This window comes from Chelonia mydas, chromosome 6 (assembly GCF_015237465.2).
Source record: "Chelonia mydas isolate rCheMyd1 chromosome 6, rCheMyd1.pri.v2, whole genome shotgun sequence".
Classification (NCBI taxonomy): domain Eukaryota; kingdom Metazoa; phylum Chordata; order Testudines; family Cheloniidae; genus Chelonia; species Chelonia mydas.
Window position 1 is genome coordinate 130,527,687 of NC_051246.2, and position 13,301 is coordinate 130,540,987.

Consider the following 13,301-nt stretch of genomic DNA (forward strand, 5'->3'; position numbering starts at 1 on the left):
ATGGGGTGACCAGTACTCACGCAGTATTCAAGGTGTTGGCGTATCATGGATTTATGTAGTAAAAGTGGAGGAGCTTGGTTTGCCATCAGATAAGCCAATACTGACAGCCTACATGAAAAGGTTGCAAAACACCACGCTTCTGGACTGCATCGACATGCATATAAAGGGATAGGACATCGCCACAAGTACGTCCACTGACTTCCATGGGACCACTCGCATGCTTACAGCTCAGCATGTACAAAAGTGAGTGAAGGACCAGGGCCAATGTGACTCGCCCAGGCTCACGCAGGCAGGGTATGGGAGATCTAGAATTGAAGGCAGACCTCTTGTGTTCCAGGCCAGAGCATTAACCACAAGACCATCTTTCTACTCTGTGGTAATCTGTGTAACAGTCTGGTGACTCAGAGAAGGGATGTCAGGTTCACAGACTTCTAAGGCCAGAAGGGATCATTGTGATTTAGTCTGACCCGCATAATACAGTCCAAAGAACCTCCCCTTGTAACCTCTGCAACAAGCCCAGAACTTCTGTTTGAGCCACAGCACTCCTCTTAGAAAGCCATCCATTCCTGATTTAATGACTTCAGGTGATGGAGAATCTACCACATCCCTAGGTAAGGAATTACAATAGTTAATTACCCTCACTGGAAACAAGGTGCAGTTTTTAACAGTCTGAATTTGTCTAGTTCCACTTCCAGCCTTTGGCTCTCCTATGTACGTTGTTACAGAAGGAGTGGCACTGGCAGGTCCCTTTCTACCTAGTTATTTATTTATAGTATTTGTGATGGGATCTGAAATAGGAACATCATTTACCAATGCAAAATTTACATCAGATGATAATTAAGGTGAAGCAGCCACGGAAATATCCTTTGCAGGATCAGTAACCTTCATCATGGTGCCTCACACACCAGTTGCAATGCATCTAATGGCCGTGCCATAGATTCCAAGGCCAGAAGGGATCAGTGATCATCTAGTCTGACTCCTGCATTACACAGGCCAGAGAACTTCCCCAAAATAATTCCTAGAGCAGAGCGTTTAGAAAAAAATCCAGTCTTGATTTTAAAATGGTCAGTGATGGAGAATCCACCACCACACTTGGAAAATTGTTCCACTGGTTAATTTCTCCCACCATGAAAAAAGGAAAACCTTATTTCCAGTCTGAATCTGTCTAGCTTCATCTTCCAGCCGTTGGATCATGTTACACCTTTCTCTGCTAGACTGCATCACTTGTTGCAAGGTGATTCTTATGACTGGGTTCTCCATGATGAGCATGGTAGCAGAACTTTTTGGAATATTTCTTCTTACTAATTTTTTATTTCTGCTGCTTCCTGCACTTTTGAGAAACATTGAGGGATCTCTGGGGACCAACACAACTAGAAAAATTGACGTTTGGATTTCTAGATTACTTATTTTTCCAGGTGGATGGAGTTTCTTAGCATTGCACATGCCATCACCTTGCGTGTGTGTGGTGGGGTTTTTTTAAGATACACAGTCACAAAGGAGAGAACTGCTTCCGTGCCTTAAGTTACAAACCTGAGGGAAAAAGGCTCACAAGAAAACTCTGCATTAGGGACGAAAACTCAGAGATTCTGATCTGTCAGCCCCTGTATCAGTCAAATGCTACACTATGTCTTCATTTTGAAAAAGTAACTAGTGATTTTGGGTGGTCAACCTGAGGGACCTTAAAGGGGCTTAATTTTCATAAGATGAGAGCTCAGCACTTCTGAAAATGAGGCCCCTGTAAGACATCTCAAATTGGGCAAACCAAAAATCAAAACACCTCAAAATCTCTCATCGCTTTTGAAAAAACTAGGCCTATAGGCCAAATTCTACGTACCTCATCAAGCAAGATTCTCATGGCCCCACTTTATTGCATTTATTAAACTTTTAAAAAAGCAGCAAAATCAACTCAATATTTTCTTGTTTTTCTTCAAATTTACTTTAAAAAAAAAAACAAAAAAACAACCACCACCTTTCTTCTTTACAGGTCCTATCCAATCAAAAATAAATCCTTCACCCACTCCCTTTATTCTTTCATTTTGTTGCCAGGAAGAGCATTTTGCCAGACCATGGCCATTCTAGCCATAAAGTCATGTTTTGCCTGTTTCATAAAGTATGCACATAACCTTAATCTAAGAGGTAATTGACAGAATACCAGTTATATCCAGCCAACCATCAAATAAAACCTGCTTTAAACAAGTAACCATTACAAGACTGGTTTCAGAGTAACAGCCGTGTTAGTCTGTATTTGCAAAAAGAAAAGGAGTCCTTGTGGCACCTTAGAGACTAACCAATTTATCTGAGCATAAGCTTTCGTGAGCTACAGCTCACATTACAAGACTATAGCTACTGTCATACAAACGTCCGAGGAAGTTTGCAGAATAGCCACCTACAATGTACTTGGCTCTAGCATTTTCATAATAAAAGAGAGAGAAACAAAGGCAAAGGCACAAATGTTAGAATATCTCATTTCTGCAGAGTAAACAATAAGACAATAAAAATATGATTTAGTATTAATCAGATTCATGATATGGTTAAATCTTCTACACAAATAGAGGTCCCCATGCCAAGAACTATGAAATGTAACATTTTTCAACTGTGCCTATTGTATCAAGGTATTTTTCTCCAAACACCGTGGGCTTGATTTCAGTAAACAATAACACAAGACTAATGCAAACAGATATGTTGCCAAGTCATTATTCCTGTCATTATTAAAGTAGAAAGTCAACACCACGGACTAACCTGGAGCACCAGAAATAATGAGGGTGTTAAACTGTACCCAATGAATAATTCATGAAGTCCAATTCCAGGGGTTTTTGGCAGCTCTCTTGAAACCAACCAAAACAATGCACAATGATTACAAAGATGCATCATGTATATTGTTAGGATGTGAGCCTTATCTATTTAGCTACCTCATTTGTTTAAAAATAATCATCTCATGGCTGCTTTGTATTCCAAGCATTTGCCCTGGGAACACGATGTGATTCTGAGGCACATTCTGCTTGAAATTTGAATATAAGATACCTTCTAGCTCACACAAACAGACACTGTACAGACCTGCTATGGCAATATCTTACAACTGGACATTTTAGGAGTGGAAGTAGATGGAGATATGATCAAGAACAAACGTGTTCTAGATTCCAAAGACTAATTTTGCACAAATAAGACAACTCGGGGAATAAAACAAGGGGGAAGAAGAAAAGGGTCCCAAGACACCAACGGTGAAATCCTGGCTCCATTGAAGTCAAGGAGGGATTGACATTGATTTCAATGGAACAGGGATTTCATCCCAAGTATGTACCTGGATCTGAACTTCATCTACATTTAGGGGTATTCAGATGTGGGGCTTTCCTTTTGGTTCATTGTGGAGACAGGCTGAGATGTTGACATTAAAAACCAGATCCAAACTGCTTCAGGCCCATCTCTTTAAAAAGAGAGAGAGAGATAAATACAACATGGGGGAAATGGATGTTACCCCCAGTGTTAGGTCTTATTGCTAACAGGAAACAGGAAAGGCCAGGCTGTCTCTTCATAAGGTAATTCACCCTACAAAGTTTGGGAAAGTTACATGTCCTAGGATACTGGGGCTGTTCAGAGACTCCTGGACAAAAAGAAAAATCAGGTCACACTCAGGGAACTTACAGAGTGACAGTGGCAATTAAAGTGGGGTAGAGCCCCCCTTTATTTCTGTTAAGGACAGTACTTGTTCTTGTCTGGTTAACACTATGGAGCTGTAACTGTGTTACTAAGTAGGTTTTATTAAGCGCCCCTGATTTTTTAGTTTGGATAGTGCTTCCCTAGATCCTGATTCTGGGATGGTATGCCTGTCCAGGAAGGCTGGTCAAAATTTTCCCATTTGTGTTTTTGACTAAACACAATTTTTCACAGAGTTGCTTTCCACAGAAAATAGAAGGTTGGTTGGGGGGTTTTTAGTAAAATAAACCAATTTCAACCAAAAACTAAAATATTCTGAAATGCGGCAGTGCCTCAAGGGAGTTGTAGTTTGGGTGCCTCATGTCCAATTCTCTCCTATGGGCATGGCTACCCAGCTGGACTTCATCTCCCAGGATGCACTGCTGCCAAACTACTGATGATGATCCGCCTCTCCTCACCAAGAGGGGAGATCATTGTACATCTTGAGCGAGAAGTCTGACCAGGGAGCACAACCTACAGGAAGCATGAAGTATTTGAACTAGAACTCCCATAAAGCACCTCACCGGCATTTCAGAATTGAAATAGTCCAGGGTTTGATTTTTTTGCTGAAAATGTGAAATTTTCCCTAGGGAAAAAGAAGAACCATTTTCCAACCAGCTCTACTGTCCTGTTTCGTCATCAGCCAAACCATTTTGTAAATGGTCGTAGAAAACTAGATTTAGATGCATGGTAAGAAACGGGAAGGGGAGGAATTAAGCATATACCAAAACCTATGGCTGATCTGGACCTTAAGTTCCCTTTCATAGAATCATAGTATTATAGAATATCAGGTTTATCATAGAATCATAGAATCATAGAATATCAGGGTTGGAAGGGACCTCAGGAGATCATCTAGTCCAAACCCCTGCTCAAAGCAGAACCAACACCAACTAAATCATCCCAGCCAGGGCTTTGTCAAGCCGGGCCTTAAAAACCTCTACGGCTAGAGATTCCTCCACCTCCCTAGGGAACCCATTCCAGTGCTTCACCACCCTCCTAGTGAAATAATGTTTCCTAATATCCAACCTAGACCTCCCCCACTGTAACTTGAGACTATTATTGCTCCTTGTTCTGTCTTCTGCCACCACTGAAAACGGCCGAGCTCCATCCTCTTTGGAACCCCCCTTCAGGTAGTTGAAGGCTGCTATCAAATCCTCCCTCACTCTTCTCTTCTAGAGCAGACTAAACAAGCCCAGTTCCCTCAGCCTCTCCTCGTAAGTCAAATTTCATTTTACCGGGCACAAACTTGGAGCATGGAGACGTATCTGGGGCTGTAGCAGAGGCTATTCAGGTGGCTATACTCTCCTCCCACTCAAATAAATGTGAGCAATACAAAAGTAGAAATGAAGACATTTAATCCTATAACTGGACCATTCCTAGTGTAATAAAGGGTTATTATTCAGTTGATCAATATATTAGTCTTGTAATGAAATTCTGATGTTTGACACACATTAGACTATTACTAGCCTAAAAACTTGTGTGAGGTTATACCTCTGATTACAGATATATGTTGAAGACATGTTATTTTTGGAATATATTTTTTATCTATCCTTCCAGGTACTAATATGGCTCATAACACTACAGTCTGAGTGCCTTCCACTGCTTAAAATATTACAGTATTCTCTTTCTGTTCCTTCCCAGCTACTCAGAAGACGCATTTCCTCTGAGCTCTTGTCTGGCAGAGGAGAAAAGAGGAGGAGCATTTTGTGAAAACTATTTTGAAAATTCAGGATTTTTTTAAAAGACTAACTTGTCATTAAACCATCTTCAGATTAATAAAGGATGCTGGCATTAAGGATGGAGAATGTGTTTAGGGAGGGTCAGACAGGAACAACAAGAATTAATGAGATGATGCTAAACAAAGAAAGAAAGTTAGCCTGCAAATCAAGACATTTCCGAACAATTAGCTGCTGGAATGATCTGCTAAGGGGGAGGGAAGAATGTTCTTTCCTTACATATTAATAACAGAGAAAAGTACGGTGGTGTCACCGAACCAAGGAATGCAGCAATCTTTAGCTCTGTGTTTCCATACTGTAAACACAACACAAAAGTCACCACTTCCAACTTTTAGCATCAACATTTCTCTTTAAAGACAGGCATGTCACCTGCAGTGTGCATGCACTCTAGCTGCCAGTGCTGCATTTGACACCAGAGACACACACAAAGCCCACTCACATTGCAGTAATGATCAAGAAAAAACAAGTTGCTCAAGCCAGGTTAATAGGTTTCAGGGAATATCAGTGGTTAGGCTTCAGGGAACAAGCTGATCATTAGCTAGGATAGGACAGGGATAGTTCCCTCACAGCAGAGCATTGTACATTTTATTAAAAAAAGAAAAGGAGTACTTGTGGTACCTTAGAGACTAACCAATTTATTTGAGCATAAGCTTTCGTGAGCTACAGCTCAGTGAGCTGTAGCTCACGAAAGCTTATGCTCAAATAAACTGGTGTGTCTCTAAGGTGCCACAAGTACTCCTTTTCTTTTTGTGAATACAGACTAACACGGCTATTACTCTGAAACCGTACATTTTATTGAGTACGTTATCGAAGGTGGAAGGACTGCCTTTTTCTTTGCAACGTTAGCAAGAGGTCTCTGATCTACCTGTACTGGTGGCCTATTCCAGTATGGTAATTGCTATATTCTTATAAAGGAAAAAGGATTGATAGTGGGGATCGTTAAAATTACAAACTATAAATCGGTCACTTTCTGCATAAGCCACAATAGCTGCCGTGAGTACAGAGCTCTCTCCTCGAATTCAAGAAGAATTATATCATAAAATACTTGAGTGGGAAAACATATTCACAATAAAAGGGAAATTGTGTTTGGAGGTAACAGATAGAAAACTGGTACATCTAGGAAGCTAAATCAACCACTCAGCACTTGTAAAGTAAATGGACTTCGCACTGGAAAGAAGAACAATTGTAAAATGTTCTATGAAATGCAAAGCACTCAGACTTACTTCAGAAACATTTAAACTTCTTCTGATGACAGTGGATTTCTGCCACATTCAAACAGAGCTGACAATGATGGCAACACTCCCACCGCTTGCCACTCCAATAAAGATTTTGTATTGTGGCTTCATTAAGCAAACTTATGTGAGTACAGAGCCCTGTCACTACAGATTCAAATACCCGTAATAAACTATCGGCTCCATATATCTACACAGAGCCACGGCAGGTGAGGTAATACCTTTTACTGGACCCACTTCTGCTGGCGAGAGAGACGAGCTTTCGAGCTTACACAGAGCTCGTCTTCAGGTCTGCGTGCACTTGAAAGCTCTTGTCTCTCACCAACAGAAGTGGGTCCAGTAAAAGATATTACCTCACCCCCCTTGTCTCTCTGATATCCCGGGACCAACACAGCAACAACAACACTACACACAACAATATGTCTATAGGCTACTTTCTTCAGACAAAGCTTTTTTAAAAGGCTTAAGCAGCAGGGCTCAGGAATTCTCCTGATGTCTTTCTATGGTTAACAGGCTCTCCCCCAGTTTACCTCAGCTTGCAGACATCATGGGTGGCCTGCTGTCACTGGGGACCCTCCAGGAGGGTCTGTCCCAGCTAGAATGAATCTATCTGGCAGCTTCAATTCAGTTTCAATGACAACATGTCAAACACAACACTGTTAGCACAGCTCTGAAGCAACATAATCAAACTCCAAAATGATGAAATTCAAAAGGACACAGGAGAACAAATGTACCGAGTAGCCATGGCAACCCACAACAGCTATCTATTTTCCTTCTTGCCATATTAGTGTTTTTCTACTACATTACTGATTCTCTGTCATACTGTACCATCAGCAGGCCATCTGATTTCGAGCAGGCAGAGATTTTAACATTATCTGAAAAAATAATTTTATTAGCAGATTTTCATCTTGTCATTTTAAAAGCATTGAAAGGAATTTAAACCAACCTTCATTAAACTGGGGCTCAAGTCTGATTGGACACTGGGCCTATTATGCATGTGCCACTCTCATTATCCCTATCCAGCCTCTTCACATGAAAATAAAGGCTTGGCAACTGCATTTTGTCAGGGTTCCTGGGATTATAAAATTATTATTCTACCAAAGGTGGAGGTATACCGGTAGGTGTTTCAGCTTTCAACACTGCCTTCCACTCAATATCCCTGACCGAGGCAGTTATGCCTGAAGCCCATGAACTCTGTCTAGTATGAGCATCAGTGACAGATTAATGCACAGCCCCACAGGACCCGTGCCAAGGGGCCCTGGCCAATTCAGAGGCCCCACAGGAACCTGTGTAGAAGTGTGTGGGGGGGGAATTCTGGCGCCAGAATGGTGGTCCAGCCCCCTGTTCCTCCTCTTTCCCCCAAGGCCCCAAGCCTTGGCCAGGCCAGAAGCTGGAGCTTGGCCTTGGTAAGAGCTCCCCAAGGAGTCCTGGCCACTGTGAGGAGCCCCAGACCTTCCACCTGCCCTGGGCAGGGGGCCGGGGTGCCAGAGAGTAGCTCTGGTCCATATCCCTGCCCCCCAGGGAAGAGGAAGTGGCTGGCACTGCTAGCAGGGGCTACTCTTCATTGTGGGAAAGTTGATCAGTCTTTTTGTGTCATACAGTATAGACACCAATAGAGATCAAAAACTGCTAATACAATTTAATTTCCATCATTTACCAATTATTAACCTAACCAGTTTTAAGTTCAGGTACCAGACACAGACCCAGGTCTTTCTTGCCAGTAGTGCCTGCTAACTGCCGCAGTCCAGTGATTTGTTTAAAAATGGAAAAGCAAGAGAGATTTCCTTATATGTTTGGCATAATGCATCTTTATGTGGCAGCTGACAGAGGACACTGAATAGTGTGACTCTATGTCTCAATTTAATTAAATGTAATGAGACTGATGTGTTGCTTGTATCTGTAACGTAAATAGATTTTAAAAAAATTAAGTAGAAAGTAAAGCAGGAACATTATTCCTAGAAAAATATCTGTGCCTTGCCAATATCTGTGAATGAAGGTAGGTATTGGGTATTGCATTGGTTACATATCTGAGCTTGTGATGTTTCTACATCTCTGATGGTTTCCCTGGGGTGCAACCTGGGACTGTGGGACCACTGTGCCCCCTTAACTTCCCAGCCTGGGCTGTCTCTCACAATGCTTTGCTAGTGACAAGCAGCAAACCCCTCCAGGGGCTGTGATCACTCAGCACAACAGCATGTGGAGCCCCACACCCAGCTAGTTTGTATGAATGCTCCCAGAGCCACTCATGAATCACACAGAGAAAGGCAGCAACCAAATCCCCCCAGCTCCCAGCCTTGTACCTCAGAAATATACATCTTGCACTGCTCAAGATGAGCAATGCAAATTTATTAATTGGTTCACCACTTCATCAATGGAAAGTCGATATACACCAGCATTTGCAAACCTGAGCAGGTTCACCAGTCACTTCAGGCAAACTCACTGGTAAAAATAAACAGTAAAAGAGGTTTATTGACTACAAAAGATAGATTTTAAGTGACTATAAGTGATTGGCCAAAATGTCAGAGTTAGTTACCAAAAGAAAAGAAAATATAAGCATGCAGTGTAAACTTTCAACCCTATTAGACTGGGCAACATCTAGATTAAGCAGTTTTTCCTCAGCCCACTAAATATTGCAGTTTCTAGTACACAGATTTCACCCTTGAAACCTGGGCCAGTCTCCTCTGTTGGAGTCTTAAGTCTTCTCAGTGTCCCTGTTGCTTGCAGCATAGGTGGGGGTAGGAGAAAGGTGAAGCACGGGCAACTGTGTCCTGTTTTATACCCTTAGTCCATGTGCTTGGAGAACACAAGTCCAGGCATGTCTGGGGATACTGCTGAGTCCCCAGGCAAGGTTGAGCAATTCCCCTGGTGAAGCCTCATGCAGGTGAGTCATTGAATTGTATCTCCCTTGCTAGACAATGGCTGTTGATGGTTGTTTGACACCCTGCCCAGGCATTGGTTACTTTCCTTGCTGTTGTCTCTGGGGAGCTAATATTTGGCTGATTCCCCAACATACAGCATGTTCTAGTGACAACCATCCAACACAATCTCATAACTTCATACGCACTAAAGATATACATATTTACATAGAACAGTGACTTTCAGCTGATGATAACCATTCCCCTGATATCTCACATGGCAGGCTTTATATGGAATATCACAATTATATACATATGAGGAATATGGGGGTTACAGGGTGCTCCCCCAAGGTATAAAATGTCACAATCTCGACTCAATGAATTTTAGTTCATGTTTCCATCCTAAACATGAAAAAAAAATCTTATTTTTCCTGGCCCCTATCAAATATTTTGGTTTGAAGTGGAAGGTTCATATTTCAGGGCAGATCATTTATGGGCTGTGATTTGACTTAGGTTTGGCAGAGAAAAGGTGTCACCTCCAATGCAGGAGAATAGCTCCTCTGGAAAATAACATAATAGCACATACTAATTGGCAGTAATTAATAGGACACTAATAGAACTGATGCCACAGTGAAAACCATGTGATAACTGATTGGAAACTTATTAGAAGAATTCATTTACCACTCAAAACTCTTTAGGCAAATCTGCCAAATTAACCTGTTAAAAATGAATGAAAAGAATAAAGAGACTATCATGTCTTCACAAGGAATGATTATCTGAGCAGTTAATAGCACTCCTTCAAGGCAATACTACTGCAATAGTAATAAATTGGGGAAGTGAGGGGTTGTATGTGTGAGAAAGGTCACATCTGTCTCCCTCTCTAGTGACTTTGTTCATATCCAGTATAACAACATACTGTCTGCTCACAGTTGATGTCTTTAGTCTGTTAGCTCAAGTGATAGGAGTTTCTGCTCTTGTGTAAAGGCCCGGGGTTCTATCCCTGCCAATTACGGTAGGCAGCCACAGGCTTGCTACACAAACGTGTCAGTGTATTAAAGCTATCCAGTACCAGAGAGTCAACTTAGAGGCAACTGATGTGACAGGAAGAATGAAAGTTCAATTGCCAAAAGCTAGCAGCTGTCATTAAATGACATGTCACTTTACAGTAAGACCCTCCAGCTACTGCTTGGAGAGTCTTTGATGTGCTCCAAAGAAAGTTGTTGGCCACTTTTCTTTCTGCTATGGAGAGCTGGACTTGGGGTTTGATCCCACTCCCAACGGAGTTGATCTATACTAGGAAAAGCAGTTGTGGCTAGTTAGATGTTGTCACTAACCTCAACATAACCTCAACCTTTTCCCTAGTGTAGACTCAGGTTAACACCTTCTACCTCAACTTATCTGATTGAGCCCAGTGGTTTAGCCAAGAGGAAAACCTAAGGTTGACCTCAACCAGCTAAACTGAAGTCAGAGGTTTTAACCTGCATCTACAATAGGGAAGCTACAACATCTCTCTCCCTCTAATTGTCCTGAAGCCAATGGATGTTTTATCATTGATTTCAATGAGAGCAGGATAAGGTAAAGAGATGCAAAACTCCAGTTCACCTCCACCCAAAACAAAACTTCAAAGTGAGTTATATGTTCAGAAGACCATTTTATCACCAAAAATACCAGGAGTACCTGTTTCAGAGTAACAGCCGTGTTAGTCTGTATTCGCAAAAAGAAAAGGAGTACTTGTGGCACCTTAGAGACTAACCAATTTATTTGAGCATAAGCTTTTGTGAGCTACAGCTCACTTCATCGGATGCATACTGTGGAAAGCGTAGAAGATCTTTTATACACACAAAGCTATTGCCAGCAGGAGAGTGGGGTGGGGGGAGGTATTTTTTCATGCTTTGTGCGTATAAAAGATCTTCTGCACTTTCCACAGTATGCATCCGATGAAGTGAGCTGTAGCTCACGAAAGCTTATGCTCAAATAAATTGGTTAGTCTCTAAGGTGCCACAAGTACTCCTTTTCTTTTTAGGAGTACCTGTGGCACCTTAGAGATTAACAAATTTATTAGAGCGTAAGCTTTTGTGGGCTACAGTCCACTTCATCAGATGCATTGAATGGAACCTATAGTAAGAAGACATACATATATACAGAGAAGGTGGAATTTGCCATACAAACTGTAAGAGGCTAATTAGTTAAGATGAGCTATTATCAGCAGGAGAAAAAAAACTTTTGTAGTGATAATCAAGATGGCCCATTTATATAGTTGACAAGAAGGTGTGAGGATACTTAACATGTGGAAATAGATTCAGTATGTGTAATGACCCAGCCACTCCCAGTCTCTATTCAAACCCAAGTTAATGGTATCTAGTTTGCATATTAATTCAAGCTCAGCAGTTTCTCGTTGGAGTCTGTTTTTGCAGCTTTTCTGTTGCAGAATTGCCACCCTTAAGTCTTTTACTGAGTGACCACTTGAATAGGTTTCATGGGCTTACAACCATCCTCTGTTTCTTCATGGCTAGCAGGGAGGAAAGACCTGAAAACTTCTTCATGTTGTCACATGGGGTCACATTAGGGAAAAAGGTTAAAATCTGCTGAAATAGAATGATATTATGTACATGGAGTCCGGTGGCACTTTAAGACTAACAGTTTTATTTGGGCATAAGCTTTCATGGGCTAGAACCCACTTCCCACAAAAGCTTATGCCCAAATAAATCTGTTAGTCTTTAAGATGCCACCAGACTCCTTGTTGTTTTTGTGGATAGAGACTAACACGGCTACCCCCTGATACTTGACATATACATGAAAAGGGGTCATGCTTGCTACCTGCAGAATGTCAATTTCTACAGATTTTACTTGTGATGTATCTGCTCTTTGCAATACCAAAGGCTAGTAGTCTATGACTTTGGGACCAAACCAAAAATACTATTTACATTTGCTCTGGATATATCCTTCATGCAAAGTAAATTGTCAATGAGTATATTGGTTTGAAAAGGATTGTTTGTATTTTATTTCCTTGAATGAACTTGAATGAATCCTCTCTCACCAGTAAAATGCACATGTGTGGATCAAAGCCATTTGTGTGAATATAAAATATTAAATTAGTAAGACTGTGCACTAGTTAATCATGACATTGAAACGCTAGGCACTACATTAACGTTTATTATTTGCTATAAAGATACATTTATATTTATAAAGATACATTCTCCAGCACTCTGCCTGGTGGCTACTCTGTAATAGCATCTTGGAGTCCAATGTGGGTTTTTGGTCTCGTTCCTAAACCAATGTTAAAAGGCAGCCTTAATACAAATTAAGCTAAATTTTATAACCGCTAAAGTAACATTCCAAGGGAGAGTGAAATGAGTTTAAAAAACAGGGGAGATGCTTTTTTTAAAAGTTAACACAGCTTTCACTGGCAGAGAGTCACATTAAAGTCAGTGAGGTCCCTCCATTATTACACTGGCTATAAAGAGGAGCCACAAGTGTCCCAAGAATTGCATACGTATGAGGCAAAGCGAGGTTTCATTGGAGCACTAATGACTTTGTAGGGGGTGGACGCTTTCATACAGCTAAATGAGTCCTTGGGCAGTGCCTCAGATCGCTCACTCATTTTTAATCACTCAGCATTTCAATTTGCCACATGTCAGGCAGGACTTCAAGTGAAGAGGAGCAGATTTACGAAACACACTGATTCTTCCTATTATGCCTTTCCCAGATGTATCGGATAAGTGTTCCAAGCAACCTGAGAATTAGACACTACAGGTGGTGTCCTGGGCAGACTTGAATATGGTCACATC